The following is an 8,515-nucleotide window of genomic DNA, read 5'->3' on the forward strand; positions in this document are numbered from 1 at the left end:
GCAACAGCTTTGTCAATTAATAGTAAAAATAAAATTGAGTAAATAGTGTAAAATTTCTGCATTTTGAGACCCAATAAATGGCCGATATTACAATTCTATACTATTGTCAAAATAAATTAAACACTACAAAAATTAGTCAGTCAATCTGCCAACAGCCTTTTTAATTAATAATAATAAGCCAAGTAAATAGTGTAAAAATTTCAGCTAATGATGCACCATAATTAAACATTTTTCATTAGCCAATAAAAGGCCATAATACAAATTAAAATCAGTTTAAATGGCAAATGTTAAATCAATTACATTTAACATTATTATTAAATTATTAGCGTTTATTAAGCATTAACTCTACGTAAGGTCAATTGCCACTGGATTAGCATTAACATTATAACAGCTACCCTGCTCTCTAGGTATCAGCTGTTGAAAAACCCATATTAATTGAGTACCAACTCTGAGCAAAACAGTTCTTATTTCGTATAACTCTCTCAAAAAAGCAGTTCTATGCCTTCTCAGTAGGGAATGGCACCCGTGAGGTTATCCATACACAAATCAATGACTGCCAGTGCTGAAGCATGTGACTGAAATTTAGAAGAAGCATAGGCACAAGAAACAAAAAATATCTCTCATCACAAACATTAATGCACCAGGCAGTACACGCCAACAGCTTAAATGGAAGTCTGAAATAAACATAACCTTTGTCCCCTGATAATGTACAAGAAGGGCGATGTGAGCAAACGAGTCTGCCTGCTCCAACCCCAGAAGACATGTGCTCTAGGACATCATAACATGCCCTGGCATGTCTCCATCTAACAATTCCTCGCCACCTCATTCTTCATAATTAAATATGATGCCCGAAAGCCACATTCTGTATTAAATAAAGCTGATTGGAGGAGGGAAACGAGGTTGTATCAGGCATTGTGGCAAAGTGGCGGCTTCTCGATAGACATCGGCCTTTGTGCAGCTTTTTCATTATTCTCAGCACAATCTACCAGTGCAGATCCATTAGCGTGACATAGGCCTAAATTAGCGCCCATAGAAATCCATTAGCGTCACAGAATATGAAGCTGAAGTGCTTTTCTCAGATTGACAAGATGTTTTCTTCAATTGCAAAAGCTGACAGAAAAGGGCAACCTGCAGAAGGATGTTCTGGGGCATACGGTACTACAAAGGTTAGCTGACCTCAAAGGGACAGTTCACCACCAAACTTTTACTATTATTATTATTAATTACGTGCGTATTACATTTTTACATGTTCGAATAATATCTATGTATATGGGCCAAAGAAAAACTTTTATTCTGTGCAACATAAAAGCTGAATTTTAAAGAATATTCTGGCCAAAACAACCTAGAGGCACCATAAAAGTATTAACAAAATGGTTAGTATGACACATTTTCCAAGTCTTCTTAAGCCTTGACATCAGCCTTACTGAGAGTTTATGAGAGTTCATAAATGAATGGCTCTTTTGAGTCAAATCTTAAGGAAATGGTTGATCCGGTTCACAAAACCAGCCTGAATGATATGTTCATGAATCAAATTGATTCATTTCTCAAGTTCAACTCACTGGCCTAATGATCCTGTCACAGCACTTAAAGGGATAGTTCACCCAAAAAATTAAATTTGTGCCATTATTAACACTCATGTCGTCGAGGTGACTTTTTTTTTTAAAGAAAAACCTGACTAATATGTTTAATATAAATGAGGACTAGGGTTGTTAACTCCAAAAAGAACATTAAAGCACTATAAAAGTAGTTCATATGATTTGTGTGATATATTCCAAGACTTTTGAAACCATACAATACCTTGATGAATGAATCATTCTGAATCATTATGAATGAGTCAAATCTTTTCAGTGATAAACTAGCCTGAATGACTTGTTGAACTGATTCTCAAGATCAACACACTGACTCAAAATCTTCAGAAGAGTTAAAATAAAAGCACAAAAGTCACATGGACCACTTTTAAGATACTTTAATGGTGCTTTTTCATTCTTCAAATTTTTCTAATGGTCTGCGGAAGTCAGTCATACAGGTTTGAAAACAAAATGAGGGTGAATTTGGTGAACAATCCCTGTTCTGAGATCTGTTTAATTTTATATTATGCAAAACTCATATCCACAGCACAAAGAGAAAATTAATAATTGGAGTTACATAATTATAAGCAACAATAAACGTAACTTCGAAAAAAAAAAAAAAAAACTAACCATGCAAAAACAATTCTACCCCTACTATTCAAGCAAGTGTTCTTTACAATCATAATACACAACAGAGAGAAAAGCCTTTGTGATTAGCTCATAAATGTGTGGGTTGTTCAGGAAGTGAGAACATCCAGACCACAGATGGACTTATACAGGAGGCCACGCGAAGATGTACGAACAAGGACAATGAAACCACAAACACAGATACATACTGTATGCACTGTCAGCAGAAAACACTGCTTCGCCTTCGCCTATCTTTAGCGCTAATTATTCAGCACTATCACTCTCATAACAATCAACACTCTGATATCACAGACCAAAGGACATTTTGGGACACAAGTCAGTGACTCAAAACATGAAGAGGAGGGTTTCACATGATCATCATGATTCTTTAATCAAGACTCACAGAAGCCAGCTCCATGTTTTATGGGAGGCATGAACAAATACAAACACACAAAGTCCTCAGGAAGTGCATGAATGAGGCCACTGTGTACTGTGTGCTTGTTCCTCAATAAGAAACACAAATAAACACAGTCATTGCTCATAGAACGAAGGAAGAAAGAGGGGTAAAAAGAGCGCACTCTCTCTCTCTCTCCACGCTCTCTGTTTTTGACCATTGATCTTTGACCTTGAGGGGGCCGGATGACTTCCTGCTCTGAATCACTAAGCTACAGGATCGTTCTCATACAGAAGAATCCAAATAAAGTTTCGCGCTCATTTATGCATATTCAAATGACTTTAATAATTAACAACTTATTTAAAAAATAATTAGGGAAATTGGATTTCAAGTTGCTGAATATTTCGACACAGTAATTAATGGGACAGTCTGAAATGAAAATTCTGTTATCATTTACTCACCTTCATGTTGTTCCAAACCCATAAGACTTTGTTCATCTTTAGAATACAAATGAAGATTTGTTATTGAAATCAGAGATTTCGGTCCCTCCATCCACTTGTTAAAGGGTTGGTTTACCCAAAAATTCTTTACTCACCCTCATGTCATTCCACACCCGTAACATCTTCAGAACACAAATTAAGCTTTACGAAACTTTTGTTTCAAATCAGTGTTTCTGAGCATGAAAGAAAATGTGATTTCAGTAAACGGTGCTTCGTTATGTCATAAGTGTTTAAAAATTTCAATGGTTCATCACTGGGGAGCGTGACTTTGGTAGTCTGATACGCACTCCGAACCACTGATTTGAAACAAACGATTTGTAAAGCTTCAAAGCTTCATGAAGCAGTGTTTTGAAATCGGCCATCACTAGATACTGTTGAATAAAGTCGTTATTTTGTTTTTCTGGCACACAAAAAGCATTCTTGTCACTTCATAACATTAAGATTTGACCACTGTAGTCACATGAACCGTTTTAAATATGTCTTTAGTAGCTTTCTGGGCATTGAAAGTGTTAATTAACTTGCTGGCAATGCAGGCCTCACTGAGCCATCGGATTTGAAAAAAATAACTTAAGACCTTTGTTCATCTTCGGAACACATATTATGGGTGTGTAACGACATGAGGATGAGGAATAAATAATAGAATTTTCATTTTTGGGTGAACTAACCCTTGACGTAAGGAATACTGTTTCCGGGTCCAAGTCTCCACTCATTTTAAGTGAGAATAGTAATACCATATCAACAGCCATGAGCATGATTTTTTTTTCATATTGCACAAGCTAAGCTTTTAGAAACCCAGTACACATACAGTCTATGGGCTCACAGACACATTGACATATTGTAACAATTTATAAAAGATAAATCACTGTCTGGCCATCTGGGATTTCAGTATGAAGGTTATGATTTTTCAGTAGTTTTACAGCACACCAAGAGTGTATATTAAAGGGTTAGTCCACCCAAAAATGAAAATTCTGTCATTTATTACTCACCCTCATGCTGTTCCACACCCGTAAGACCTTCATTAATCTTTGGAACTCAAATTAAAATATTTTTTTTGAAATCCGATGGCTCAGTGAGGCCTGCATAGGGAGCAATGACACTTCCTCTCTCAAGATCCATTAATGTACTAAAAACATATTTAAATCAGTTCATGTGAGTACAGTGGTTCAATATTAATATTATAAAGCCACGAGAATATTTTTGGTGCGCCATAAAAACAAAATAACGACTTATTTAGTGATGGCCGATTTCAAAACACTGCTTCAGGAAGCTTCAAATCATGATTCGGATCGCGTGTCAAACTGCCAAACTGCTGAAATCACGTGACTTTGGCGCTTCAAACTGCTGATTCGACACACTGATGATTCATTATGCTCCGAAGCTTCCTGAAGCAGTGTTTTGAAATCAGTCATCACTATACAAGTCGTTATTTTGTTTTTTTTTGGTGCACCGAAAATATTCTCGTCACTTTATAATATTAATATTGAACCACTGTACTCACATGAACTGATTTAAATATGTTTTTAGTACATTAATGGATCTTGAGAGAGGAAATGTCATTGCTCCCTATGCAGGCCTCACGGAGCCATTGGATTTCAACTAAAATATCAATATATTAATGAAGGTCTTATGGAACGACATGAGGGTGAGTAATAAATGACAGAATTTTAATTTTTGGGTGAACTAACCCTTTAATTCAGTTTGTTGTTTGCTTTTGGCATCTGAAACATTGACACGTGACGTCAGACTAAACGAGCGGATTGAAAGTCTACTCACCCAAAAATTCTGACACTTCAAAACATTCAAAAAGAGACTGTAAAAGAAGTCCATATGAATTGAGTGGTTTAATCCAAGTCTTCTTGAAGTGTCAGAATTCTGAATGACGGGACAGAGAGCTCTCAGATTTCATTAAAAATCTCTTCATTTTTGCTTCGAAGATAAACGAAAGTCTTATGGCAAAAAATGGTAATTGTTAATAACACCCATTAAAAGGAGCTAATATTCTACTAATTACAGTCATCAAATTCATGCAAGCTCACTAAAATTAATGTAGGCTAATCAAAAACACTCCTGGTTTTTATATTATAAGAGGCAGTAGGGAATGTGGTTAAGATGGGTTTTAATAAATAAGGATTAAAGGGTTAGTTCACTCACAAATGAAAATTCTGTCATCATTTACTCACCCTCATGTCATTCCAAACCCGCAAGACTTTTGGAACACAAATGATGATGTTTAATGAAATCTGAGCAATTTCTGTCCCTCCACTGACAGCTATGCAACTGCCATTTTGATTCTGATGAATGTTTATATGTAAGCCTAAATTTGTGATCGTGTCTCTTCAGAAAATTTGGACTAATGAATTAGTTTTACAATCTCTTTATGAACTTTTTGAAGTGTCAAAGTGTCAGTTGCGACGCGTAAATGTCAAAGCGGGGACAGAAAGCTCTCAGATTTCATTAAAAATATCTTCACTCGTGTTCCGAAGATGAACGAATGTCTTACGGATTTGGAATGACATAAGGGTGAGTATATGGCAGAATTTTCATTTTTGGGTGAATTAACCCTTTAAGCACAAAGAATAATTCCCAGAGACATTACGTATTAGTATTAGATGCCATCTGTCATCAATGTCAATCTGGAATAATCCATCCGGGTGAGCTTTTCAAGTTGCCCCTGACTTGTACACTGCCACTACACTTCAAGTAAAATGTTCAGCAGTTGAGGAACTGTATGCTTTATGCCTTTAACTCATATACAAACATTCAAAGTTATCAGTTGTGTAACATTGTCAGCAATGAACTTCACTGCAATACAAACAGCAACGCAGCCATCCAATTACAGAGCAAAGGGAAATTTGATTACCCCCATTACAGTTGATTTTATCACAACAGCTTGTATAATATGAGAGCTGGGTGTAATTGGGAGAATAAACAAGCAAGGAGAAAATGAAATGAAGGTAAGTGAAACTCGTCAGAAGCTGACGACAGGAACAGAGATAGCTGTGCTTTCTTCAGGCTGTGACAAATGGTTCACGGCCAATCAAACACAACATGTATTACTAAATATCCCATCATTAAATCTGGTTTCACATCACTAAAGAGCATCTTAGATGGGATCTATTAAGAAAGCATATGTCAAGCATCAGCACAGTGTTACAGGAACAAACATCCGGTTACAAAAAGCAAACAGACCGAGTAAAGGAGAGCAGCTTGAGTTAAGACTATCAACAACATGCAAACATGTGTAAAAACCCGAAAATCTTGTTTCTTGTTTCTTCAAGACCTCAAAAAACGACTGAATAGCCAAACTGTGACACTTAACAAAAGTATCATGGTACTACTGTTTTTGACATACAAGCATTAGCCAACTAATATCATGTTTTCCCCCCTGGATATATACAAGTAAACACCATGGTAAAGAATATCAGTACCATGGTACTTTATTGTATTAAACATAGGCTAACCGACGCCACATATCTTTCCACATTCTCACGACCCCAGCGCGCGCGTTATCGCTTATTTACATATTTAAAAAATCAGCGTAAAACTGAAACAATATGCTACAAAGTTGTGTGTCAATGAGACTCGATGTTTGAGTTGTAAGTGTTACAAAACGGTGACTGTGAATCCACTTTAAATCATATAAATCTACTGCTTTAATCTGATTTAATTTACAATACGTTCCCAAACGTAACGATAACAGTTAAAGTCTGATACCGCGCGAGACTCACTGAAATAAAGACGTTGTTTTAGATGTTTACAAACATACGCGACTGAAAAATGTAAACCATAATCAGTTGAAACAAACAGAAAGTTCAACACTCACCTTTCTGGAGAAACAGCTCGCGATGGCAGATCAAGATTTCTCTTCGTAAACTGCCAGAGACCGATAGCGATAAAGGATTTACATTATTCGTCTCCCAAGTAGATCACTGAAGCTAGTAGGGGGGGGAAACAGTATTCCTTGGAAAAAGCCGGGGAGGCAGTACACTTTGTTAGGGAAATCCGAAGAACTATGGGCGATGTTGGGAATCCAGCGTCGAAAACAATTCCCTGCTTTTCCACGCCCTGTAGGCTGAGCCTCAGATAAGCCGCCAGGTGCGCGTGAAGTCTGAATGTTCACTGATACCTGTGTGAGTTTTGAAAGAAAATCGGCGGAGCAAAAGTCCTCTCAGCTGATGGATGAGGATACGGGACTCATCTGGACATGCCCGACTGACCAGAGCGAGCACTCGCGCGCGCGCTCTCTCTCTCTCTCCCGCACAAGCACGCGCGCGCACTCTCTCTCTCTCTCTATTGGTCTCTCTCTATCTCTCTTTATCAATTTAAATTCAGTTTCAAGTTTCAATGGCATAATTTTGCATGTAATGTTTCAGTACAATGACATAAAATAAGATAAACTCAAAGGCCTATATAATAATAAAATATAGCCTAACTGAGATTAATTTCAACTTCAGTCTATATGGCATGCAATGTAGCCAAAGCATCAATACACAAAAACAATACATAAAATATAATACAGAACCAGAAATATTAATTTCAGTAAAGTTAATACATTAGGGAATCGCAATAGCCTACTTCAAGTGATAGTCTCTTTCAATAACTGTGGCTAGTGTGATCACTGAGACTGTATTTGGAAAGGATCCATCTACTTTTTATCTCTGATGGTGATGAGGCATTCGTCCAGATGTTTAGGTCCCGGTCTTCCCTTAGCAGATTGTAGATCCACTCTGCCTGTTTCAGTCCACAAAAGTGCTTGAAAAAAGCATTTTCCAGCTTGGAAGTAGGAATCAGAAATAGTTCTAACCTTGCTTCAAACACCCTTGAGGTCCCCCATGGGCCCCCTGTGAAGCCTGAGCTGGAATGAAAGAATGATCCTTTCCTCTCCCACCTACAGTAAATCTGAGATTTGTGGTAATCTGGCTCATGCTGAGACTGAGATTAAGGCCAAACCAATTGTAAATCATAATCAAAGGACAGATATTAAGGATGGACGCAGAAAATTGTGTAGCGACAACATATTTAAGCCCACCTTTTACATTAGTCCAGTGTTTTTGGTGCGGTTTTAAAGATTAATATTCCGCTGATAGAGCAGGAGAATTGAGAATAATACAGTTTAGAATAATGACAGTTTGACATACAATGTTTCCCAAAAAATTCCATACATGAAAAAAAAGGGGGTCAATAATGTTTATAAAATAGTAAATTTAATGGATAAAATAAAGTACAGTAAAATTTAAAAAAATAAATAAATTTAGCATTTTTACAAAGTATTTAATTTTGTGAAATTATTAAAATATGTAAACACAAAAAATGAAATGCATTTCAAATTCAAGGTATTTTATTGGCACGAATATTGCCAAAGCATTAATACACAAAAACAGAGACAAAAAAGAGAAAATAATAATATTAATAAACAAAATGGTGCT

General features: G+C 36.5%; 1 protein-coding gene across 1 annotated transcript in view; it reads right to left on the reverse strand.

The window, feature by feature from the left end:
• The window catches only part of LOC125246404 (plexin-B2-like), a 124,193-nt gene extending 116,858 nt beyond the window's left edge, over positions 1-7,335 (reverse strand). Inside the window, exon 1 of the mRNA XM_048157342.1 lies at positions 6,913-7,335. The gene's annotated coding sequence lies outside the window, so the exon portion shown is untranslated. The remainder of the gene's footprint in view (positions 1-6,912) is intronic.
• Between the last annotated feature and the right edge of the window lie 1,180 nt (positions 7,336-8,515).

The sequence above is a fragment of the Megalobrama amblycephala genome, linkage group LG14 (genome assembly GCF_018812025.1).
Source record: "Megalobrama amblycephala isolate DHTTF-2021 linkage group LG14, ASM1881202v1, whole genome shotgun sequence".
NCBI lineage: Eukaryota > Metazoa > Chordata > Actinopteri > Cypriniformes > Xenocyprididae > Megalobrama > Megalobrama amblycephala.